Below are 27,567 nucleotides of genomic sequence, written 5' to 3'. Positions count from 1 at the left end.
GGGTTGTGGGGAGGACCATCTCAGCTCTTTATGGTTGTTTTTATTTTTATTTTCTTAAATGGTTAATACCACTGTAGACCCCGGTATGGCAGGACCAGGCACATCTCTTCGTTTCATTAGCTGGAATATCAAGGGCATGGGTCACCCTGTTAAAAGATCAAAAGTTTTTTCCCACCTGAAGCAGTTAAAACCTTCTGTAGTGTTTTTACAAGAGACTCATCTTCGCATTAAGGATCACAACAGGTTACGTTGCTCTTGGATGAATCAAGTTTTTCATTCAGATTTTAATTCCAAATCAAGAGGAGTAGCCATTTTGATTAGTAGAACAGTACAATTCTCGCCCACTGATGTTATAGCTGATAAATATGGCAGATATGTGATAGTTGCTGGAGTATTGATGCAGAAAAAGGTTCTTCTGGTGAACATATATGCTCCAAACATTGATGATGCTGAGTTTGCAAATAGATTATTGAGTAGCCTCCCGTTTTTGGATTCTCATTTGCTAATTTTAGGGGGTGACTTAAGTTGTGTCATTGATCCAGAGCTAAACCGATCTAATCCCCGAAAATTAACTAAATCTTTAATGGCTCAAGCATTCTCTGATTTCATGAGGCAGAGTGGTCTTATTGACCCGTGGAGATCCCGAAACCCAACCAGTAAAAAATTTTCTCTCTTTTCCAAGGTGCACCACTCTTATTCCAGAATTGATTACTTTTTTATTGACCAAGCTCTCAATTCATGTGTAGTTTCCTCTGATTATTTGAGTATAATGATATCAGACCATGCTCCTTTATTATTAGATATTCAGTTCTTATAAACGTAGTCGACCGCTGTGGCGGTTTAATTCTCTTTTACTGGCAGATGAAGAATTTTGTGACTTTATTTCTAATGCAATTGATGAGTTTCTGGTGTTTAATAAGAATGATTCCACTTCTCATTCACTGTTATGGGAAACACTTAAGTCCTATCTTAGAGGACAAATAATTTACTACACATCTCTGTCTAATAAAAGACATAACTCGAGGCTTACTGAATTGGCAACAGCCATTGCTAAACTTGATCAAAGATATGCCATAAGTCCCTCACCAGAATTATTTAAAGAGCGTATGGGTGTTCAATCAGAGATTGATTTAATTTCTACCAAAGAAGCTGAACGCTTACTTTTACACAGTAAAGGTTCATATTATGAATACGGCGACAAGGCTGGTCGTTTATTGGCACATCAGTTACGGCGTCAGGTCAACTCTCGTATAATACCTAGTATTCAAAATACTCAACAGGTAATTACAACCGACCCCACCGAAATTAATGATACTTTTAAATCATTTTACGCTTCTTTATATTCATCAGAATTTCCCACAGATAATAATAAAATGGAAGAATTTTTTCAAAGTCTTTCCATTCCTGCTATTGATATGGATGCTGCCAGGAGCATGGATTCTTCACTCAGCCTGGTGGAAGTAATAAATTCAATAAAAGCTCCTGGCCCTGATTAATTTCCCTTCAAATTTTATAAAAAGTTCTAGAAAAATTGGCACCACTATTATTGGCTATGTTTAACGAATCTTTAGAACGCAAGACTTTACCTCCAACATTAACACAGGCTACTATAGTTTTACTTCACAAAAAGGACAAGGACCCAACTTTATGTGGTTCTTACAGACCATTGTCCTTGGTGAATGCAGATGTAAAGGTGCTAGCCAAGTTGGTTGCTTCTCGTTTGGAGAAGGCCCTCCCTTTGGTTATATCCAAGGCTGCATGAGGCCTGGGGCAGAATCTGACCTAGGGGCCCCTCTTGCTGCTAAAACCATCAGCACCTCTAACAGCTTCTGGGTTGGATTTAATCTGGGAGAGAGAGAGTAGATGAACTGGCCAACCTGAAAACAATCAGTTATAATTACAGTTTATTCATTTGTATTTGTGAACAAACAGATCAAACTCACAGCATCAGATTGTTGCTATGGTAACAAAACAATCTAACTATGAAGATTGTTTGATCTTTTACAAAGTAAACCTGCCTTAAATCTTACATTTAAATGTTAAACAATTTAAAATCTTTTTATTTATACTGAAACCATTAATTTGTGAACATAGTTACATTTTCATTCTCAATAAACAAATGTTAAGTTTCTACATCTCTGCTCTGTGTTAAAATGTTAGCACTTATGGGGCCCCTATAGGGCCAGCATCACATCATGTTTTAGATCCACTGGTTGATGACTTGGTTGGGTTTTTACAGAAGTGCAAAAACTGATATTTATTCTTTTGTTTGGTTTGTTGTTTCAGACTCTAGTTGTCAGGAATGTCTTCCAGTAACAAAAACATAAGAAAGTAATTTACTACCTTTCCAAAACCAAAAAGGAGTCTGGAATAACTCAATCGTGGATCAGTTGAGAGAAACTGATGGACGGGAACTACCTCGTTATGCAGCAGGAAGGTAACTGGTAGTAAACATCCCATTTTTTATCCTAACCATACTGATGGTCAAATCAATCAATCAAATTTTATTTGTATAGCACATTTCAGCAGCAAGGCATTTCAAAGTGCTTTACATCATTACAAACACAGAAACACAAAGCAATATAGAATCAATAATCAAAACAAAGCATTAAGTCAAGTTCCATCAATAAATTTGTAATTGATTACATTTCAAATACAATCCTAAACAGGTGGGTTTTTAGTCGAGATTTAAAGGAAGTCAGTGTTTCAGCTGTTTTACAGTTTTCTGGAAGTTTGTTCCAAATTTGTGGTGCATAGATGCTGAAAGCTGCTTCTCCTCGTTTGGTTCTGGTTCTGGGGATGCAGAGCAGAACCAGAACCAGAACCTGAGAGGTCTGGAAGGTTGATACAACAACAGCAGATCTTTAATGTATTGTGGTGCTAACATCAGTATTTTAAAGTCTATTCTTTGAGCTACAGGGAGCCAGTGGAGGGACTTTAAAACTGGTGTTATGTGCTCTATCTTCCTGGTTCTAGTCAGAACGCCAGCAGCAGCATCTGGATCAGCTGCAGCTGTTTGATTGATTTGTTGGACAGACCTGTGAAGACGCTGTTGCAATAATCAATACGACTGAAGATGAAGGCATGGATGAGTTTCTCTAGATCTGGCTGAGACATTAGTCCTTTAAATCAAGCCCTGCAGCGATTCATTAGCCAAATAACTAAACACAATAAAGAAAACTGTACTTAGGAATCCCCTTTGTCATGAATTCTGTTTTAACATAATATATTAGTATTACTAACTGATATATTATCTGGAAGTAATCTGGCTAACGACTCCATGCTAAGGCTAACGGCTGACGGCTAAGGGTCAAATAAACACAAGTCGGTTAAATTAAAATAATGCTAACCATCTAATCATTTCCAGATCAATAAGTGAAGGTAGTTATTCTGGATTTTATGTGTGTAGATTCCAACGGTAGCTCTATGGCAGCATGAAACTCAAACTGCAGTAACTGCTGTACGGACATTTAAACACCGTTTCATGCTACTGTTTATTTCCAAGCCTTTTCCTGAAGCCAGATTTTCACAAACCGGTTTGATTTTAGTCATTATTCACCACTTTATACCTGCAAAATGTTCACACTCACACCAACCAGACTTGGTCCCTCATCGTTTTTCCTCTTGGCCTTTATCGTTTATTTCTCGTTATTTCCTGCTAATAACCTCACAGACCTGACCTGGGACTAGTTACAGAATTTTATTGCCTGGAGTCTTTGCCTCAGTGTTGGTTTCTAAGGAAAACATGACTAAAAAAATGTCTTTGGCAACACATGGAGGCATGTTAGGTCTGCCATAAAAACAGTTTGCTTGTGGGAGGACAGCTCTACTTCGGGGCCGGCGTCATGTCAATCCTGCAGAGCAGAACAGAACAACATCGGTCCAGTTTTACTCTGCTGAAGAACTTCCCCTGGTTCCCGTTTACTGGAACCAGATTTAATATTTTTCTAGGTTCAGGTTCTGTTTGACCTTCAAAATGTATATTAAAGTTATGCTAACATATTTTCCTCAGCTAACCCAGTTCTACGTCTCAGATACCAAGACTTCATGGAGCCGAAGGCTCAGCCCTGTGAGAGGTAGGGCTGTATAATTAAACCGATTCTATGATATTTATCGATTTTTCATCCTGAGTATTGATACATTAAACCCTGGGGGTCCATAGGTTTATTCCGTGTTTTTAACATGTCTGGTTTGTGACGGCGTAGCAGCAAGACTCCGCCTCCCCCAGTCTCACTTTCAGCTTGTGCTTAAAGTGCACATTATAATCTCACCAGGTTTTAAATTGTGTTAACAGGCCAAGTAAAACCGGAGTTATGCTGAAATAAGTAAACCATATTTTTCAAATGTCAGAGAAATGTCAAAAACCGGCTTTTCAGGTTATGTGAGAGGAAATGAGCTTCCAAACGTAAAAACGAAACGCAACATCAGATTCCTTTGTTTTTAGAAATCTCAAATCTTCAACAAATAACGATGTGCTGCATTTTGTTGCTAAGAAACAAAGTAAAGTTGCTCAAGTAACCGTGAAAGAAAAGCAGAACGGAGCAGCGGCAAAAACAGTGAGATCACAAAATTAATGAACGTTTGGATATCAGAGCGACTAGTGGCATCTGCTTAGTGATTAGTTTTTAGCTCAGTGGTTTCTGTTCTGTATATGAAGGATTACCTGGAGAATGAACGCGCTGCATGCAGTGGCACTCTGTTTTGAAAACGAAGAGGGGAAACCTGCAGTCTGGGCGCAGTGAGGATTGTCATGATGGCGGATCGATCATTTTTAATTTTTCATTTATTTATTTTTTTTTACCCCTCCAGGGTCTTTTTGTGGCTCTAGTGTCCCTTATGTGACAGTAGACTGACAGGAAACAGGGAAGGAGAGGGGGGAAGACATGCGGCAAATGTCGTCGGGTCCGGGAGTCGAACCCGCGACGCGGCCGTCGCGGACTCAAGGCCTCCAAATACGGGTCGCGCTAACCGCTACGCCACCACGGTACGCCCAGATCGATCATTTTTATTAGCAACTGACAAAGACTATCAGAGACTGAGAGAACAATGAGAACCTGGCCGTCTGAGAGGCAGCTACTCAGAGACCCAAGCAGGGCAACGGCGGCGCCGCTCAGCTGCAGGGAGTTGATCACTACGGGGTGAGGCGGAGCCGCTCCCCCAGCAGCTAGTAGTAAACAGCTTACAGCCACGGCTAACTCCGGGAAACAAAGTTAAAAAAGAAAATTCCCTACAGTCCAAAATACTTTTTTTACTCCAAAACGCAGCCGCAGTATGTGGAAAAGAAAAACATCAGTGCAACCATTTGCATATTGAGAGTCTAGAGGCTGATAATCTCCCCTCTCGGCTCCTGGATCAATGTGGAAACTTTGAGTTTTATCTCAAATCTACATGAATTAAATGACAGCAACTAATTTTCTCACAGCATCTTTGATTCATTTTGTCCAGCTGTAGACTGTTAGACTCTGTCCAATCAGAGTCAAGTATTGTGTAGTTGGTGCTTTTAATCAGTTTTCAGTTAATTAAATCCAAGTCTGTGGAACACAAAATGTCACTAAAATCACTCTGTCCTTCTAAAATATTTCAGAAAAATCATAAAAGTGAATCAAATCGCATTGACCTGTATCGTTTGCCGAATATTGTGTATTGTATCGTGAGATTATTGTATCGCTACACCCCTAGTGAGGAGGTCAGAAACAAATGACTACACACCCAGAACCAGGAACAGAACCACTCTGGACCGTAGGAGGAAGCCCAGAGGTAACCTACCAGCAGACAGCAGATGAAAAAACACAACCAACCTACTGGAGTGTGCAAAAGTCTCAACACAGTTTGATGTTTCCTTCCAGGCAGCCTGACCTTCCTGTTCCCCTCTGGAATGGTTCTGGTCGATGGTTCTCCGGACTTTCCCGATGCCTTTGGACTCTCTTTCAGTCCAGATTCTGACCATTTTTGTCTTCATTGTACCGGATCTTCTCTGACCTCTGATTCAGTCGGGATCCTGAACTCATGGGAAGACCCAGTATTGACTCAAAACTAGTCTGGTAAAACCAGACTAGTCCCACACTTTGCTGCGTTCAGAGACTCTGGGCTCTCAGCTGTTGAGGGATGATTGCTTCCTGGAGGAGTGGACTGTGTTGAGCTTTTAAATTTTACCCAATTGCCAATGTTTGCCCGCGACATTTGTAAAGCGCCAGTTCGATGCTAAGAAACGTACCAGATATGACCCGCACTGCAAACAGCCGTCCTCCTCTGCAATGAGAGAAGAGCCAAACGAGGCGACTGTCCATGTTGGTTCAATATTTGGAGTGTGACCAACACGGACTGAGCGGCTTCCTTCATTTCCTCCTCTGCCATTTCTAAAACTACAGGCAGACCACAGTTATAAACAGAGCAGAAAATCCGCATCATGGTTCACAGTTTCTCCGTCTGTTCGCCGTCTGACCCGGCAGAGACGATCTGAGCCCAGACTGAGCTGGAAGAGAGAGTTGAACTTCAAACAGAGTTGCACAGGAAGCGAATGGCCAGACTTGGTAAGAACCATTAGGTTCTGCATTACCGGTACCAAAATTAAACACTCCCCATTTCTGTGTCAGAATCACTAGTAAAACAGTCAGAACTCAGGCGTCCAGCTGAGAGAGCAGAACAAGAACCGACCTGTTGGGTTCTCCTTAGTAAAAGAATCTTCTGTTAAACTGAGAGGTTCTGAACGGGATCACAGTGGAGGGAGACGATGATCTACTCTGATTCTCAGTTTTTATCATTTGTGAACCCAGACGTAGTGGAATCAGGAAACAGCAGCAGGTCTTCTGTCTGGACCATCAGTCTGTGGTTCTGGAGTTGATGCTCTCCTGACATTAACAGGAAAGTATTGGATCTTAGCAACCTTATGGGTTTGGTTGTAGAACATCCAGCAGCTGGTTCTGGCCCGGTACCGAGTGTTTGTTGGGTCAGATCAGCTCTCACCAGGAGCTCTCCTGGTTCCTGTAGCAGTCAAAGCAAAGCTCAGGTTGTCTCTGGACCCGACCGGTTCAGGGATGTTCTAAGAAAACTACGAAGCTCTTCGGTTTTACTGTTCCTGGTCTCTAATCTAAAGATTCCCACCTAAAGTCATTCATGAAGGAACAGGATCCGTTTGATGATCCGTGTTGGGATCGTTTTGTTCTGATCTGAGGACTTCCTGTTGCTCTAGATGGTCGTCCCCTCGGAGCACAGATCACGTCCCTCTGGTCTGAAGGCAGCTGATCTTACGATTCAAGGTGATGTCTAGGATTCAACATCTAGTCTTGAATCCTAGATGTCTCAGGACGTTTTATTCCTAATGGTTCGGTCGACCCGGTTCTACTGGAACCAGAACTCCATCATCTGCTCCACCTCCAGCTGCTGTGGTTCTGAGTCAAACCAACCTGTTCCCCTCCTGGCCTGTGGGGGCGCTGCACCAAGACCCACTGAAGGAAAAGACAAAAACCTCTGAAGACACTGAGAGCAACTTCCTTCTTCACCAGATGGAAACAAGATGGAGGCGTCAGATTTTAGTGTTGGAGGATTTCTCTTTAGTCTTTGGCTGAAGACCAGGAGACATTTCTGCTGCTAGCGCTAGGCTAACACGCTAGCTTTGGTTGGATTTACCTAGAATGATCTGCGCTGTAGTCCACTTCCTGCCTATGGAGCGGTCTCTGGTCCGCTTGGCGTTCACATTCAAACCGAACCGCAGTTCAAAAGTCGATTAGCATTCACACCTCACCTACCAAACCGGACTTTGACTAGGCAGATGGGCTGGAGTTGGGTTAAAGCGAAATGAGCAGGGCTGATGGGAATGCAGTCTTAAACCTCTGAAGGTCTTTCAGAACGTTTTCAGCTTTCATCCCTTTAAACAAATTCAACATCGATCAACTTCCTGCAGAATTCCTTTAGAAGAAAACAGAAGATGTAGAAAAATGGAAGTGGCTGTTTTCTGTCATTCACTGCAGTCGGTAACACAATGAAAACGCCGGAATAAAGTTTGTTTTGGTCTGTGGCCTTTAAAGATGGCGGTGAGCGACTGTGTGAGACGTAAACGTCAAACGCAGCGACGTCGGTTCCAAAGCTCTATTCTGTGTGTAAAACTCGAAGCGGCGTGGAAAAGTATTAATGCTTCTGCTTTAACGGTTCGGATCAGCAAACAAAGACAAGCCGAGTAAATATGAGGAGGAATTTCTAAATAATAATTAGGATCTCAAGGTTCAATCCTGCGACGCCTTCTGCTCTACAATCTCCCTCCATCTCAGGTTGAAACAGGAAATGACATCAGTTACCATAGCTACGGGGACTAGTGAAGTACGGTAGAGATGTGTAATCTACCGGCGTAACGCTTGATGATGTAATCGGCGTGAAAACAGAGCAAACAGGAAGCAGCATGGCAGACAGCTCAGGAACAAAAACATCAATAATCTGGACCCGGTTCAGGTTTGAACTAGGACTGTCAACGGCTCACCACCTTTTATTACTCTAAACGTTAAAACGTTATAAAGTTATAACTTTAAAATATAGATCAACTGAATCTACATTGATCTACAGAGATTCAGTAGGATCTACTGAATCTCTGTTTTAGATTCAGTATTTTGTCCTGTTTTGTCCTGAACGCCTCTCCTGGTTCTGGTTCTGGTCCTAAAGCAAAACCCAGTGAACAGATGAGCTGCTTCGCTTTCAAACACGGCGATGCTAAGCTAGCATTAGCCAACAGTTAATGGTTAACTTGGTTACTTGTTGATGAAGCACAACCAGTTTATAGGTAACATTTATAAACTGGAACAAAATGACTTCTTTTAAAACGTCCTGAAATGAGAGACGTTTGGTTTCAGACAATAAAAGATTTTCTACCACATTTTTAGGAAAAGTGAGTTTTTATATTTCATGCTGACTGAAATTGAACTCAGTTCATTTCTACTGTAACTTTATACTAAAAACAAATGGTGACACGTCGTCTCTGCCACCCACTGCATATGATGCTGTGCCATATTGCACATCCCTGATGCACATCACAGCTCTACGTTATGATGTCACCAGGTGACCTTTGACCCCATCCAATCACTGAACAGATGCTGAGAACAGAGAAATGTGTGGATGAGACAAACTTTTCTGAACAGAAACTGAAGTTATTAAAGAGAAATGATTAAGAGATCTATAGTTACAGATCTAGAGCTGTAGATCTAGACTCAGTACTCAGCTGGAAACCAGAGATCAGGCTGACCTCTGACCTGAACCTTCAGAGCCACATAAAGACGGTTCCAAAGTGGGCCTTCTACCAGCTGCAAGACATTTTCAGAGTAAATTAAAGATCTGCTGCTGCTGAATCAACCTGCTGACCTCTCAGGTCTCCTGGTTCTGGTTCTGCTCTGCACCAGGACCAGAACCAGAACCAAACATGGAGAAGCAGCATTCAGCTTCTATGCACCACAAATCTGGAACAAACTTCCAGAAAAGAGTAAAGCGGCTGAAACCCTGAGCTCCCTGAGCAGCCGGCCAGAGTCAAAGAGGAACAACAATAATGTTATGTTCCGGGGTTCTCTGGTTCTCTTGGTGGGGTTTTCCTGTCCACCTCTTACCACCAGATGGCGACAGGTTCCGGTTGGAGTGCGGTGGTGTCATCAGCCACAGCTGTCATCTATTACCCTCATCAGCGGAGCATACTTAAGGAGTTGATCGCCAGTCCAGCGTCGCCTGAGTGTTTGCCAGTCACGGTACCTCTGAGCCCCCTTGAGCCCTGTCTCTGTGTTCCTCGTTGCCTTGAGCCTTCTAGTGATTCTCTTTGTGTTCCTCTGTTGCCTTCAGGTGATCCCGTTGACACCCGTGGACCAGAGCCTGGCAGCTTTCCTGGTTTCAGAACCTCCCTCGTGACGCCGTGGAAGATACCCACTGGTTGCCCGAGTTCCCAGACTCACCTCTCCGTTGTTTTGCAAGTATCTCCTGGACCCCACGGCTGGCGGTCGAACCACTCCTCTGTGTCTCCGTTGCACCCGAGCCTACCTGTCCGTTCTCCGCCGCACTCCTCCGTTGTTCCTGGACCCACTAAGAGACTGAGACCCTGGACATACTCAGTAACCCTCCAAGATTCAGATCCAGCCACCACCAAGTAAGAACAACCTGTGTTTCATCTGAGTTTTCCATATTCCCACGACCCCTGAACTCACCAGTCTGCTTTTTCCCCTCGCAGTGAACCACTGCTGCCCGTTACAGTTGATTCCCTGGACCAGACCACCTTCCCACACTCTGATAATTGTGTACCTAAATAAATCACTTAAACTGATTCTTACTCTCCTGTCTTGTGTTCTGCATGTGGGCTAGAAACTTTTAACCCATCATGACAAATAAACTGACTTTGATGCAATTTCATGTTTCTGCTTGTTTTTCTTCTATTTTCTTTGTATTTGTGTAAAATTCTTTTAATGGTTCTGTTCAAATAGAACTGTTCTGTTCAATGTTCAGACTTTCACTCACTGCAGCTGTGAGACCCCAGGTCAAAGGTCAGGGGGGAACCAGAACTGGGACCAGAAATATTCTGCAGAAGTCCATGATGAGTGTGAAAACGATCCAGACTCAGACGAACTGATCCAGTTGTTTCTGGTTCCGGCCGAATCGAGACCGTTTCTAAACTCAGACTGAAACAAAGCGTGCAACTGCTGTTAGTCGGGTCAGCTGGTTCTGGTCCTGGTCCTGGTCCACAAACACCTGCTGCTGCTGCTGCTGTAAACAGAGCTTACAATCAGACGCTGAGAGATGGCGCTCCCAGCTGGAGCAGAACCGGTCCAGAACCAGAACAACTGGGGACTAATGCTGGTACCAGGTTCTGAACCGGTTCTATAATAAATAGCAGAGCTCCAGTTTTTACAGATTATCGTCCCTAAGGCGGTTTGTTTGGTTTCTGAGTGATCATTTCTGCTGGTTTCCAGTCAGAACCGAGTTACAGAGTTTCAATCAGAACCAGCAGCGTTTCTAAATCCTTCAGCCGGAGCCACAAGTCGCCGCCTGCCTGCTTCCCTTCAGCGTTCACGGATCCTGATCAAGATCAACGTCTGTTTGTCCCTCAGATTAATAATAAATTCTGTTTGGATTTATTTTATAAACACAAGTTGATGAAATTATTGGCACCTCTCTGTTAATGACCAAAAACCCAAAACAGTCACTGAAAGAACTCAAAACTAACAAGAGTAACAATAAATAAAAATAATAATCTGTCACTGCTTTGGAATTGTGGTTCAACAGAAATATTTAAAACAACAGAGCTGGAAAAAAACATTGGTATCTAAAACGAATAGACAGAGGTCGGACCACAGGGATGGAGGTTCACAGCTGAACCGTTGAGAGGTCAGAGGTCGTCCTGTCAAGATAACAAATTTTGCTGAATGATTAATTGTCTCAAAAATTATTGCGATAAACGATAATATTGTTTGAAGACCTTTTTACACTGATTTAATGGAAATGATGTAATAATGATGTGATTTCCTGCCAAAGATAGATACACTTTATTTTCAAAAGAATATTTAACACTGGAGCTGATAAACAAAATAAACTAAACAACCAAAAATAAAATGGATTCTCAGTCTCCATTAACAATAAATATACTTGAATAAAAACTAAACAACATAAAGCCAAAGTGGAAATAAATACTGCATTCAACCAAGAGTGCAGATTATGAAGTCTGTATATTATGTTGCCCTTCAGTAATAATTAGATTTAAATAGAGAAGATGGGCACATCGACTACCTGATGCAATAATTCACACTACAAGATTTTTTGCTCCTATTTTTCCCCATACAACAATCTTAAAACGTTGGTCTTTCTAAGATTGTGTGGTGTGTTACGGTAGATCTTCATTGCTGCTCTGATCCAAATCAGGCTTTTTCCCCGACTGGGATCTTAACGCTTCCTGTTGAATGTGACAGGTAGCCAATCAGAAAGCGCGGATTCCCCTCCAGCTTTCTGAGGGGAAATTACGTCGGGGAATCCCAAACAGCTGACACGGGCAACCCGAAGTCCAGCCGACATTGGAGATGATATGTGGAAACAACATTAATGTTTATTCAACATGCAAAGAATATAGAAATGACAAGAGGAGGAGTTGGAGCTAAATTGCTACCTCAGTTGATAAACCCGGTAACTTTTCAGCTGTTCTTCGTTACGTGACATAAATAGGTTCTAATGATTTTCATTCAGTCAGGACTTTACGCTGACACTAGCCACATGCATTGCAGGTTGATTGTAGTAAAGTATTGATTAATGCCTGGTTTTAAAATTAGTTCACTGAACTTGTAGCCATTATTTTGTGCCCATTGTTGGACACCACACGGCAGGACCGAACCGATGGAACCGTTATACCTAGGATTTCTGTCGGCTAATGTGTGATCTGTCAGGTTTTGAAAATGGGCCGACAATCGGCCGACAGCTCTAAGATTGTGTAGTGTGCGCTGGGCTTTACACTAAGGAAATGAGGTCAGAGGTCAGTGGAGAGCACTGGAGTTTAGCCTTTTTTCATTCAGTGTCATTAACAGAAAGAGAAAAAGGCTGGAAGAGACGATAATGCCGATAATTAAAATGAGGTCGATAGTTTTAATTTATCGTACGATTAATTGATTTATCGTTTATCGCCACAGGCCTAGTCAGAGGTCGTCCTTTCAGTCTTCCAGGTGGAAATAAGTTAATAAAACTATTAAAGCTGCAGAAGGAAAACTGATCATGACCTTTATGTGAAGGGATTTGCATAAGATTGACATAATACTGTAATAAACATGTTATAACTCCTGTTATGAACATGAAGGATGACTATTTAGGAAAATATTGACACTTTAGTGCAAAGTTCACACTTTTAACAGACTTTTAATGCAACCTTTAGTACAACTTTGCACTAAAAATTTCATTATTTACCAAATGACACTTAATGACAACAGTCATAAATATTCATAATGACTCCTTCATGTTCATAGCAAGAGTTATATCATGTTTATTACAGTAATGTCAGTCTTATGCCCACCCCTTCACATCAAGTGTTAACAATAAAATGATAATAATAATAATAATAATAATAATAATAATGGTGACAAAAGACTGATGAAATGAGAGATAAAGCTCCACATAACAAACGTGTGTACAACTCAGTTTATATTCAGCTAATGTGAAAACAACAAACAGTTTTGTCATTAAATAAAAATGTAATTAAAATCCTGCGCAGCGTTTCCCTCGGTGTAGCCAAAGCCTGGCAGCCTCCAGGCTGAGCACTGAGGATCTATTTAAGGTTCCTTTAATGTTTAGCATTTCCAAGACTTCATAGCTGGTGTTTAGTTATTGTTAATAATGTTTAGTTATTGTTAATAATGTGTGCTGTTGTTAGTAATGTTTAATTATTGTTAATAATGTTTAGTTATTGTTAATAATGTGTGCTGTTGTTAGTAATGTTTAATTATTGTTAATAATGTTTAGTTATTGTTAGTAATGTTTAGTTATTGTTAATAATGTTTAGTTATTGTTAATAATGTTTAGTTATTGTTAATAATGTGTTTGTGCTGTTGCATGTCAGTTCGTTGACGTTTCACAGATTTGTACTATAGAAGTGCTTAGTTGTTGCCATCTAGTGGCAGAATTCATACACTACATTTAAGAGTCTGCTGTTTTTGATGATGTCATCAAAAGCAGACCAGGCAGGAGAATACAAAGCATGGTTTTCTCTCAGTAACACTGCGACTTCGATTTAGTTGGTCTTTGAAAGCCAACTAATTGTATGTATTCAATTTTGCAATGGATATTTTGTTGACTAAGAATAATTTAACCATTTATATGAAGCAATATTTCTTCTATAAGAACTTTTACAGCCTGGAGCTAATTATTTTCTCTGGAGCAAATTTATTGTACCTTTATGTTCTCTATTGTTTGCTACTGTATTATTTCTGGAAGTTTGTATGTTTATTTCTCAGTTTTACCTACTCCAACTGGCTTCAGTAAAGAGGCAACGTAAGCCCTCTTGTCTGTGTGGTCATTTTGGAGAGGAGTTTATCTGAATGTCGACTCCAACAAGGCGATGGAGGTTGAGGACATGACAGTAAAACAACACTTTCTGACAGACCACCTTCTACATTGGAAGAACTAGTCAACTAGAAAAGACCCAGCTCATCAAAAGTAAGCAAAGCGCTTTAGTCCTCATCATGTCAAGGAAAAACTCCATATCAGGATCTGTTAAAACAAGATCACGCATCTCAGGCTCGTCTAAGCAGTCTACAAGTTCGGCAGCCAGCAAAGCAGCTGCAGCATTGGCATATGCAGAATCAGCGAAAGCGGAAGCAGCATTTGTTGAGAAAGAGATTAAACTGCGGCTACAACAAGCAGAGCTTGAGGCCTCAACACAGCTTCAAAAAACACATTTAGAGGCTTCACTGGATAAAGTTCGTTTGCAGAAAAGGGCTGCAGCTGCAGAAGCTAAAGCAGAAGTCTTAGAGTCAGCTGTGGAACAGCATATGGAGACGTTCAGTGAAATAGACGTTTCAAATGAGAATCCAGAATCACGCACAAAGGAATATGTAGAGGGAGCTATTCAAAGTGAAGGCATGCCTAAAATAAAAACCTACTCATGCGATACAGACCTGCAACCAACCCAGCATGGACCTATACATGACTCTGATCACAGAATCTGTGCACCAGAAATGGCATTGCCAGTTCAGCCAAAACCAGAACCTACTAGAATCTATCCATGACAGTGGGATCCAATCACCATTTCACAAAGCAGTCAAGATTAAATGAAAAATATATGCCAAAAATTGAGCAAAACACAAATTCTTTGGATAATCCAACAGACACTTTCTACAGTAGGCCAGAAACAGGACTGACAACTTGCCTTTGTCACAGAATGCTTGCTATACCAATGATGGTCTGCAAATGAGTCAAGGTGATGAAAGTAAATGCATGTCAGACCTTGTTAGATTCATTGCACGACGTGACCTCATCTCCACAGGTCTCACACAGTTTAATGATCGTCCAGAGTGCTTTAGGGCCTGGAGAGCATCCTTTTTTAGTGCCATCAGAGATTTAAACCTCTCAGCCAATGAAGAGCTCGATCTTTTAGTTAAATGGCTAGGGAGAGACTCAGCAGAACATAAGATAAGATAAGATAAATCTTTATTGTCATTGTCACAAGGACAACGAAATTCAAAGGCTGCCATCAGTCGGTGCATATGCCCAAAAACAAAAAATAACTGTCTCACAATTCACACACAACGCAAGAATCAACAAACTGGCAAAAAAAAATAAGAAGAACAGCCACATTCTCACATACATCATTCATGATGATTAATGGTTGTTTTTGATTGCATTTAGTTTTGTTATTGCTGTCGGGTAGAAACTGTCTCTGAGACGGTTGGTTCTGGTTCTGGTTGCTCTGTATCTTCTGCCTGAAGGCAGCAGTGTGAACAGAGAAGGTCCGGGGTGAGAAGTGTCCTTTGTGATGTGTTGTGCTTTTCTTAGACAGCGGTCGCTGTGCAGGTCCTCCAGTGAGGGGAGAGGGCAGCCAATGATTTTTTGGGCTGTATTCACAACCCTTTGGAGAGCTTTCCTTTGAGCCGTAGTGCTGCTGTTATACCAGACGCAGATACAGTAGGTCAGTATGCTCTCTATGGAGCACTTGTAGAAGGACACCAGCAGCTTCTCCTTGATGCTGTTCCTCCTGAGAACCCTCAGGAAGTTCAGTCTTTGCTGGGCCTTTTTTATCAGCTCCAAGGTGTTCATGTTCCATGTGAGGCCCTGCTCAATGTGGACCCCCAGGAAACGGAAATCAGCTACCCTCTCCACACATTTTCCCCCAATGGTTAGTGGTGTAATGTCCGTTTTATTCCTCCTGTAATCTATTATGAGTTCTGTAGTCTTTGAGTTGTTGAGGAGCAGATTGTTCTCCCTGCACCACTGCAACAGCCGCTCCACCTCCCCCCTGTAGGCGGACTCGTCGCCTCCTGAGATGAGCCCCACCACTGTGGTGTCATCAGCAAACTTGATGATGGTGTTGCTGTGGTGGGCAGAGGTGCAGTCGTATGTGTACAGACAATAGAGCAGGGGGCTCAGCACACAGTCCTGTGGAGAGCCAGTACTAAGGCTGAGGGCAGTGGATGTATGTTTTCCCACCCTAACTCTCTGCTGTCGGTTGGTCAGGAAGCTCAGGATCCACATGCAGGTGGAGTGAGGGAGGCCCAGGTCCCCCAGTTTGTCCACCAGTCTGTGAGGGAGGATGGTATTAAAAGCAGAACTGTAGTCTACAAAGAGCATCTGCACATAGCTCCCCTGCTGCTCCAGATGTGACAGAGCAGCATGCTCAACATGCTAGACGTATAAGAACGGTGTATGTGAATTACCCTGAGTATGGACTCAGGGCAGTTTGGGATAGACTAAATGAGTGTTACGGGGCTTCAGAGGTGGTAGAGAACTCCTTGTTTAAAAGGTTGGAGAGTTTTCCCAAAATCTCTACTAAAGACCATCGCAAATTAAGAGAGCTTGGAGATTTGTTAATGGAGATAGAGGCAGCCAAGGTGGATGGTGATCTAATAGGTCTGAGTTACTTAGACACGCCACCTGGTATTAACCCTGTTGTACAGAAGTTGCCATTCTATTTACAAGAAAAGTGGCTAACATCAGGATTTCAATATATAGAGGAACACAGGGTTCTCTATCCTCCATTCAGCTTCTTTGTGAACTTTGTGTAATCAAGCAAAAATGAGGACTGATCCCAGTTTTATGCTGACAACATTGAATAATGATTCAACTGAGCACCATAGGCAAGTCCTGAGAACTGATGGTCATAAGCCTCTCGCTGTACTGAAGACCGGGGTTTTTACTAAGACATTACCTGGACAGCAATGTGGCTTTGCTCAAACCAGTATTCCATCTGCAAGTAGACCCATCACAACAGATGATCCAGCCAAATATTGTGTCCTACACAACAAACCTCATCCTCTTTCTAAATGTAGAACCTTGAGGGGAATGCTCATTGAAGAAAGAAAGGCAATTCTGAGAGCGGCTACGTCTGCAGCGTTTTGGGGAAAACTGAAATCCTAAACCCTCTGCGACTTTACAGAACAGCTTTGTAACGACAAACTGAGCCTCAGATGAAACGAGCGATCTCTGATTGAGCCAGCTGCAGATGGTCCAGGAGGGCGGCGCTGTTCACAAACTGCCCAACTCATCATGCAGGGTTTAGAAACACATTCATGCAGCTGGAAACCATCTGAGCTTATCCCAGTACTTCCACTGAAAAAAATTAACTTCAGGGGTTATTACATTAACAAAAGAATATCATGTACTTTTAACTAAATAATTTCATGTTTGAAACAAAAACATGATACAATCATGTTGGATAAACAAGAAATTCAACAACTTAACGTTTATGAAATTTAATCATGTTGAGATAGCATGATTCATTATAGTCAGACTGATCTTGTGCTGAAGACGACGAGTGAGATCACGGGATATCACACAAGATCACGCAAGAAAATTGTTTTTTGTACCCAGGAAAACTCCAGCGGCAGTTATGAGAAGACAAAATTTTTCTGGCAGAATTGTGCATGTATATATATATATATATATATGCACGATGTTGCTATGTTTGATTGCTTTTATGTAACTGATGTACTCATTCAGTGGCTAACATGTGCTAACATCACATGAAGTGATGGCTAGCTGGCAATTAATCGGCATTTCTCTACCATTGGCACCATTTTCTGCTTGTTCCATGCTTGTGTCAAAAAATTTAATAGAGGTGGTCATTGCATTTACCAAAAAAAACATGTTTTAACAAAATATTTTTCAAAGGCAAATGTGATAAAATCATGTCAGATCAACATAAAATTCAACAACCTAGCATTAATAAAATGTATTCAAGTTGAGATAACGTGATTCAATTTAGTCAGACTGATCTCCTGCCGAAGAGGGTCTAGAGATCAGGAGATCACACGAGATGCTAGCAAGATTATGGAAGATCACACGATGTAACTGTTTTGCGGCTGGGAAAACTTCAAGGTGATTTTAGTTACAGGTTAAACTATAGATATTTGGTTTTCTCTGCAGGGCAATATTGGCATTTAAGAACTGCACTGTAACAAATGGCTGTAAAAACTACAGCATGAAAATACAGCTTTTTATTGTGATGTGAAATGCGTATGGAAAGTATATGGGACGTGATTGGATCGCTGGATCAGGTGCGGAAATTTACACTTGTACTGTAAATTTTTTATGTACAGCTGCATTGTGGGATTTTTACTGGCTGTAGGCGAATGTTCACAGGCTAGAGGGCCAACAATGACTTTCACCGGGTAAGTACTTTTTAAAAAACATTATGTTGCAGTTTTGTGTTTGTGTACAAAAATATATTTTATGTGGTTATATTGAGCTATTATTGCTTGTTTGCTAAAGCTAACTTTGGTTATTTCTCAGCTAACATTATGTGCAGAACAAGTGCTTTTTACTTCACCTAGAATATGCAGATGGTTATATTCTGGTCTTTTTGTGGAAGTTATTTGAGGGTAGGATGTCTCAACTGTTTTTTTTATTTTCTCTCGCACATAGGACTGTCCACGTTAACGTGATTAACCAGAACATTTTAATGTGTTAATATTACATAACACAGATCAATCAAACCAACTATTTTGAAATCAGAGCCTCTCTCCTGTTGAGGATTATCTAGTTCACAGCAACACGTTACACACAGGAGCTACGAACAGCGAAATACTTTTCCTGCGACTGCAGACAGACAGCAACAAGAGTTGAACAGTTTCAACAGTTTCTTGTGTTGGTCTTTAACCAACGTTGTGCACATCTAGTTTACTAGCCTGCAGTTTCATGTGCACGAATTACACCGGTCTTCACCGGCTGGATGAGGACAATATAGAGCCGCTACATCACAGGAGATGAATATAGAGGAACATTTCTAAACCAACGTTAAACAAACTGAGTTTCTATAAAACTTCCTGAATGTAAAAACCTGGAAAACTAAGAATCTTCAGACATGGTTGGTTTGAGACAAAACATTTTTTATAATGTGCATGTTTGATATGGGCTTCATGGTATCATAAAAGGCTGGGGCATCCAAGAACTAGAAATTAAAATAGATCTAATAAAATAGATCTATCAGTTGGCTCCTGAACATGTTTGGTACCACTTGTATGCATGTATAGTGGAGTAAATTTCTCTTAGTTGCTGTTGAGTATGGGAGATTACAAAAGCAAGATAACTGCTTGGATTTTAAATTGTTGGCGTGCAGCAAGAAGGGTTTGTTAAGGAAAAAACTTCTCTCTTTCCCTCTAAACCTCCTGTTAATGATTTGGATAATCTTCTGTCACCTTCCCCACCGAAAAAGGGTCCTATTTCATGTTTGTATGAGAGATTGTGCTGTCTTCGTGAGTCCCCAATTCTCTCAATCAAAGCGGCATGGGAAGAGGACTTGGGTTTTCTGTTTCCAGATGACTTGTGGGATAGAATTCTTTACCGTGTTCATGGTTCGTCACTGTGTGCCAGACACGGACTAATTCAGTGTAAGGTCCTGCATCGCACTCACTGGACTAAGGCCAGGCTTTCTAAAATATACCCAAACGTTAGTCCGGAATGCGATCGTTGCCATCAAACACCTGCCTCACTGATCCATATGTTTTGGTCATGCCCATCACTAAAGCAATATTGGACAAACATTTTTGCAGCCTTGTCTGAAGTAGCTCATATGTCCATCCAGCCTGATCCACTAACTGCATTGTTTGGTGTACTTTCTGAGACGGTTTCTTTGTCAAGACTTGAGGCTGATCTGGTTTCATTTCTCACTTTGTTGGCGAGGCGTAGAATATTGCTGTGCTGGAAATCAGCTTTACCTCCCTCATTTGAAATCTGGATTAAAGATGCTTTACACTTTAGTAAACTTGATAAGATTAAATTTACCCTACGAGGTTCCACAACTAAATTTTTAAAGATTTGGCAGCCGTTTTTTGATTTTGTTCAGACATTGCCGTCCCGTATGGTGCCCAACTAAATTTAGCTTTTGCCTGACCTTTTTATTTACATTATCATATTATTTATCAAATTATTTATTTTGTCATTAATACCCATTGATGTACCTTTTTCTTAAATCCTCCCCCCCCTTTTTCTTTTTAATTAATTTTTTTTTTTTCTTTCTTTCACTATTAAGACCTATATTTATAGCATTGTACTTTGCACACAAGACTAATGTCTTTTTTATTTCTTCTTCTAACATATCTACTTTTTGTTTTTTCTTGTTTTCTTTTCTTATTCCTCTGGATTTTATTTGGGAAGGCTTATCCATGTGTTCTGTACGACTTATGTTCGGTTCTGTTATAGAAAAAAAGTTTACATATCTTGTTCATATATTTTTGTACATTTTGTATTTTGATGTTAAAACCTAATAAAAAAAAATTAAAAAAAAGAAGGGTTTACACAGCTGTGAGCATATTTACATTTCAAGCCTACAAAGTTAGGCATACATAATGATTAATTGTGATTAATCAGCCAGTGCCAGATTCTGCTACGGGCAACATGGGCAACCGCCCAGGGTGGCATCTTGTGGGGGTGACAAGACCGACCTCTCACCCCTCTCACCGCCCCAGATACTCCAATTGTCTGTGTCTCACTGTAACTTACATCCTTCTGTCCATAGACTAATGGATGGAAGACATAGTGAGATATTTCCATCTTACTGGATCTGCCAACCTTAGGTCTACACGTAAAGGTAAAGGTGTCTCTGTCTGCAAGCATAGTGTATGGATAGACAGAGAGGAATGTATCTGTCTATGGAAATGCCTCGGTGTACCTGAGTATTAAGTTAAAATTAAAACTAATATCACTGAACATTGTTATTTTTCAGGAAACAGCATCAAGCGGGTCCAGCAGCTCCTTCTGCCACCTAGAGTATTGTTTCATTAGTGAGAACTATGAGAACTATTTCAGTAATGCCTTTACAAAACATATCTGGTAGTTCCCAGGCATCTAATCTAAAAATATAATATGTACTTAAAAACAAAAGGGTAATTTTAAACTGTCTCCCATCAGTTTCTAGGTGATTCATAGGCCTCAACCCAGAAAATGGAACAAAAGCTGCAAACGGAAAAGTGACATCAACCAACAGGACGACTTATGCAGAACACAGCAGTGAACCTGCATGTCTCCATTCTCCTCCTTCATGAACCAGTGGAACTTTTAAAATGGTAAAATTACACATTTACACACAATCAGCTCTCTTACTCCATCTTTCTCCCTGTCTGCCTTGTTCTCTGCCTGTCTCTCTGTATCTGTTCTGTTCATTTCTAATAGACAGACAGGAGGACAGAACAATGAAGGAAGGTCAGAGAGTCTGTCCACCAAATCTGTCCTTTTCATCCTGTCTGTCTTTAACTGATATGAATGCAGTTTAATGTTCTGTTTATCTCATGTATTAGAACATATTTTTCTTTCTTTATCTTCCAGCAACACTTTGATGATTTCTGGAGAAGTTCAGGACTGAGACAAACTCAGAACTCATCCAGGTTGGTTTGGTTTGACTGTTCACTAAATCTTAAACTTGCCCAAATGTTTAAGATTTACTGTTGGGGTTACAATAAAGTTTTGAAAAATATGTAACTTCAATATTTGACATTGCTGGATCCCTTTATTCCTTCAAAGGAAGAAAACGACATTTAAAATTTTGACTGCAGGTTTTACATGAAAAGCTGGTAAAACATTATTTTTATGACTTTGACATGCAGTTTGGAAACTTTGACATTTGGGTACTTTTGTTTTAGAAAAGAGTATTTAGTTCATTTTATTCAATGTCATATTATCACGATTGTAAATGTATCAGTTATGTTTTTAGATTTGACTATTTTTCACTTTGGTTGCAATTCTTTGACTTCTGCAAATATTGCTGCTGCAAAATTCTGTGTTTTGTTTTGCTTCAGTTTGTCAGATTTAAACTGACAGTAAAATAAAGTGATTTTAAAATATACATGTATGTTTATTTAATTAGAAAAGTTTTTTTGTTTGTTTGTTTGGTAAATTAAGTTGCAAGTTCACATTTAAACTTTTAAAAGCTAGCAAAGTATGAAGTTTCATGAACGACTGTAAAATGACAACTTGTTGTAATTGTGACTAGTTTAAATGCTGTTCAAATGTCATATGGAGAGAGTTTATACCTTTTGTAGTAAAGTGCCTGCACTGCACAAAAGAAAATGATTACAATTTTGAAAATACATTTCTGTTGTATCTGTTCTAATTGCTGAGTGTTCTTTCTGTCCTTTCACCCAGTCCTGTCTTAAAACACTTTATGTAATGTAACTTAAAAAAAATGTCTTTGAATTAATGTAATTCAATCATGGAAAGGATTTCCACACAATTAAATAGCTTTCTTTCAGCATGAAGCATGTTTGTTGAGCTAACTTAATTTTCATGAGTTGGATCAATTTAATTAAGTAGTGTGAAGGTACCACTGCAAAATAAGTTGGTTTCAACTAAATTTGCATTAATCTTAATCAAGTAAAGTAAATTATTTTTTTCCAAAACATTGTAAATTAGTTGGTCTGGCTCTATTAAATTACATTGGGTCCAACTATAGTAAATGAGTTGAATCAAGCTTAATAAATTAAATTGAGCCAACATATTTGCTTTAAATTGGAGTAACACAATTACATGGTGCTGAAATATAGCAAAGTAATCAGATGGAAATACTTTCTATGATTTTTTTTATGTTAATCCAAAGAGTTATCTTTTTCAGTGTCCCCAACAGTGTGGCGCCGCCACTGTTGGGGGCGCCAGACGCAGGACTTAATGACTGTCCTCTTTATTCAGACTCGACTGCTAAACAAGCCTCCGGTCACCAGGTGGCAGCAGCGTTCAAATGAATCCACAGGCTGCCTGTTCTAAACGGTAGAAGAGGTGATCTACGGCGTTAGACACAAGCGGATGTTTTGGAGCTGAGGTGAGTAAAGTTAGCATCTAGGCCCAAGCTAGGATACTTTTTCTAACTACAAGAATAATGTCATGTTCTTATGAGAAGAGTTGTACTGTAAAATCTCTGAAAGACGAGAAGAAAAGTCTTTTGACTAAAATCTGACGTGAGGAGCTCAGCCAGCCTGGTTCTTTAAATCATCGTTTCAAAGTCCTGCAGCTGATTTGATTCTGATGTGTTAAAAGATTCAATATTTGGGGCGTGCCGTGGTGGCGTAGCGGTTAGCGCGACCCGTATTTAGAGGCCTTGACTCCTCGATGCGGCCGTCGCGGGTTCGACTCCCGTACCCGACGACATTTGCCGCATGTCTTCCCCCGTTTCCTGTCAGCCTGCTATCATATAAGGGACACTAGAGCCCACAAAAGACCCCCTGGAAGGGTAAAAAAAAAAAAGATTCAATATTTAAGTATTTGTTAAAGTAACACCAACCATAACTTTACAAAACCCTCAGTTTTCCTCATTTAGTGCAGTGTGATGTTCTCATAAAATTACAACTTTACTGTCATATTTAAATCAAACAAACAAAAGTTCTCTTAGTCTGGCTCTCCTCCGTCGTAAACCAGCAGGACAAAGATGAAGCCTATTTACTGTCAACATAAACTTTTCATTTCTTCTGAGCAATGTTTCTGAACATTTTGCACAAAAAATGTTTAAAAACTGTACATTTTGAAAAACAAGCTGAAGAAGTTGACAAATAAGTTTTACAAATTTTTTTAAAAATATTGTTGCTTTAAAAATGAACATCTCAGAGGATCATTTGCACTTTTTCCTTGTTAATCCCACAGATTGAGCAGTCTGGACTAAATATTACTGATTGACTTAGTAAACTGAATGCAAAACATTAAAATGAGCCACTGCGGCTCATTTCAACGTTTTGATAATCGGGTCATAGACGGTGGAGTCAGATAAATTATTTAATATTTTCAGATTTAAAATAATTTGGCGAGGGGCTAACGGTAAATAATCGAACCGCTGCCCTAGTGGGAAAAGTTTTCATCAAACACAGGAGTTGGTTTGTTTTAATTGCCATGTTTCCATTAAAGCTACAGAATGTAACTTTTATAGAAATTTCTGGGTTTCAGACTCGTGACCCGGATGACGTGCAAATTCAGATTGAGGTCAGGAAGTTTATTTCTCCGGTTCAAATCAGAGCAAAATGGACCACAGTGAGCAGCTAACGCTCTAAATGGGCTGAAACAGACGAGGAATCTAAAAAAAAATATGCGTATATTTAGGATATGATCCGTATTCTCTCTGTAAAAAAGACTTCTCTTATAATCTTGAGGATTTACCCTCCAGATAGTTAGTTAGATCCACATAACTAACTATCCAGGAACGCTGCTTTCAGGTCTGGGGACAAAGCACTCTACAGTTCTGTCAGAGCCAACCTGAGAAGAGGCATCTGCCAAGCTAAGGCATCATACAGAGGGAGAATAGAGAAGCAGCTCAGGAGCAACAACACCAGGCAGGTGTGGCAGGGTGTTCAGCACATCACAAGCTACAGATCCAGCAACCAGCCATGCACGGAGGGAACCACTTCCCTGGCAGAGGAGATGAATATCTTCTTTGCCCGCTTTGAGGCGACACCTACCACAGCTCCATCACAGCTGCCTGTCCACAGCAGCTCTGCTCTCACAGTAGAGGAGTGTGAGGTGAGGCAGGTGATGAGGAAGGTGAACCCAAGGAAGGCTGCGGGACCTGACGGTGTGTCGGGACGGGTGCTTAAAGACTGTGCAGACCTACTGGCTGGAATCTTCACAAAGATTTTTAACCAGTCCCTGTCTCAAGCCACTGTCCCTCCCTGCCTAAAGTCCTCTACCATTGTCCCCCTGCCGAAAAGAACCAACATCAACACCCTGAACGACTACCGTCCAGTGGCACTCACACCGATCATCATGAAGTGCTTGGAGAGACTGGTGCGGAGTCACATTCTCGCTGGCCTGCCTGCTGAGCTGGACCCTCTCCAATTTGCCTACAAAGCAAAGAGGTCCACAGAGGACGCTGTATCCACAGCACTTCATGCTGCCCTGACCCACTTAGAGAAGCAGGGGAGCTACGTCAGAATGCTCTTTGTGGACTTCAGCTCAGCATTTAATACTATTCTTCCCCAACATCTGGTGTCCAAGCTAGCAAACCTTGGGCTCCCATCAGCCACCTGCAGTTGGATCCTGGACTTCCTAACAGGTCGCTCCCAGAGGGTCAGACTGGGCCCCCACACCTCCACTGCTCTGAGCCTGAACACCGGATCGCCACAGGGTTGCGTGCTCAGCCCACTTCTCTACACCCTCTACACTCATGACTGTATCTCCAACCACCTCAGCAACAAGATCATAAAGTTTGCAGATGACACGACTGTTGTTGGTCTCATCTCAGGTGGGAAGGAGGAGCTGGAGTACAGGGATGAGGTGAAGCGGCTGTCAGAGTGGTGCAAAGTCAATAACCTGCTCCTCAACACCTCCAAAACAAAGGAGCTGGTGATCGACTTCAGGAAGAACAAAACAGACATCCAGCCTCTCACCATCAGTGGGACCTGTGTGGAGAGGGTCCCAGTGTTCAGGTTTCTGGGCATGGAGTTGGAGGACAAGCTAACCTGGAGCACCAACACCAAGGAGCTGTTGAAGAAGGCACAGCAGAGACTGTACTTTCTGAGAATACTCAAGAAGAACCGTCTCCCCTCAGACCTGCTGCAGGCCTTCTATCACTGCTCCATAGAGAGTGTGCTCACGTACAGTCTGTGTGTCTGGTACGGCAGTAGCATATCCGTGGACAAGAAGGCGCTCCAGAGGGTTGTTAGGGCAGCAGAGAGAACCATAGGCTGCCCCCTCCCCACTATGGAACAGATTTACACTTCCAGGCTCCACAAGAAAGTTTTGGACATTTTAAATGACTCTTCACACCCTGGCCATGGTCTCTTCCAGCTGCTGCCATCAGGCAAGAGATACAGAGCAATAAAAACCAGGACAAATCGCCTAAAACACAGTTTTTACCCGATGGCAATCATGGCACTAAATTCAAAGGCATAAGAACTTCTGCTCTTGACACCACTTTGTTAAAAATGTCAATTCTGTTGCGACACCTCCAGGCGCTGCAACCATCTTCTGATGTCTATTTATTCTCATTTTGTACTATTTATTTCTTTATCTTTGTATATTATGTATATACACATAACCTGCATCTTAACTCGAGTCGAGCAAATCTCAATCTGTAATCTGTTGATGACAATGACAAATAAATCTTATCTTATCTGGAGCTTCAGACCTCAAATTATACGACGAGCCAGAAGAAAGTTTCCAAAAGCCTGGAGAATAAAATCCTTTAGTTTCAGGTTGGGTCAAATTTAGGACCAACAGAATCATTAAATGGCTGTGGACTGGTTTCTGCCGGGTGAGTAGTGAGTTGTGCTATTTAAGTCATTAGTCTATGATAACGATGCTACCGCTAACAACAAGCTAACCCAGGTTATTTCTATGAGCTTGGATCTCCTGGTAAATCATTTATTTAGCTTCTGTAAACCAAATTCATGCAGGAGTTGTAGGTTAATGTTGAGTGGTTGTAGGATTCAGGTCCAATGCAGGTCATGGATTCGCTCCGACCTACAGAACCTCCGTGTTGGACTCAGACATGAACCGTGTGGGGGAACAGTCACAGCTCTCTGTCTGTAAGTTTTTAAAATTAACTCCTTTGTGACCGACTACCTTCGAAACAGGAAAATAACGTTTATCTTTCTCTCTATTAGAACGGCTGGAACAACCGTACAGGACTCAGACTTTAGGCATTTTGATGCTGGATCAGCAGAAATAAATACGCTGCATTTACTTCCTGCCCTCCATCTGCACTGGGTGCTACGTTGCTACGTCGTCTGAAACCCAGCTATAGATCAGTGATTTTTGAGAAGAGGGACAAAACATTTTCTATGGATAAAGCACAAAATTTGAATAAAATATACACAAGATATGATTTTTTCAAATATCTGACTAACCTGGGCCATGTGAACGTAACAATGTTTGCTGAATATTTTTTATTTTAAACATTGTAGTAGGTGGATGGTGTCTGTAAAATCCCCTGTCCTGGAGCAGAACTCAATACATTATAATAGTTTAAAACAATTAAAAGAATACTAAGATAATATATTATGACAATTAAGTATAAGTATTCAAATAAATAATTATAAAAGTATCAATACATTTAATTAAAAATCATTTTTATATATTTCACACTCAATTAAAATTTGCCCCAAGTTTTTGTCAACACCGTCAGACATAAAAAGAATGTAAAAAAATCAGGCATTATTTGGGGCATCAGAACTTCTGAGGACTCCATGACCTCTTCCTTTCTCTTCCTTTGCTAACAGGGCTAGGCTAGGCTAGTTAGCTTAAGTTACTCTTTAGTTTTTCTTCAGTTTTATTCCTAAGTTGTTCGTCACAACCATGATGTGTCAACACCAGAACTGACAATTTACTAAATTTTGATGAAGTTTTGTGAACTAAATGTTTAATTTTAGAAAAGTATAAAGATTTCCTGGACCTGATGAGCTACAATATGGCCTCCTTCAGAATAATATCATATAAATTGAGGTAGTTTGGCATTTT

General features: G+C 40.9%; 1 protein-coding gene and 1 long non-coding RNA gene across 3 annotated transcripts in view; one reads left to right on the top strand and one right to left on the bottom strand.

The window, feature by feature from the left end:
* The window catches only part of dlc (deltaC), a 323,636-nt gene that overhangs the window by 228,851 nt on the left and 67,218 nt on the right, over window positions 1-27,567 (bottom strand). The gene's annotated exons all lie outside the window — the stretch shown is intronic.
* On the top strand, window positions 9,529-10,285 carry LOC114133215 (uncharacterized). Its single transcript, XR_003593123.1, has 3 exons — window positions 9,529-9,716; window positions 9,808-10,108; window positions 10,190-10,285. It is a non-coding gene; the product is annotated as an uncharacterized LOC114133215 (long non-coding RNA).

The sequence above is a fragment of the Xiphophorus couchianus genome, chromosome 18 (assembly GCF_001444195.1).
Source record: "Xiphophorus couchianus chromosome 18, X_couchianus-1.0, whole genome shotgun sequence".
NCBI lineage: Eukaryota > Metazoa > Chordata > Actinopteri > Cyprinodontiformes > Poeciliidae > Xiphophorus > Xiphophorus couchianus.
This window is presented reverse-complemented; position numbering and strand designations above follow the sequence as displayed.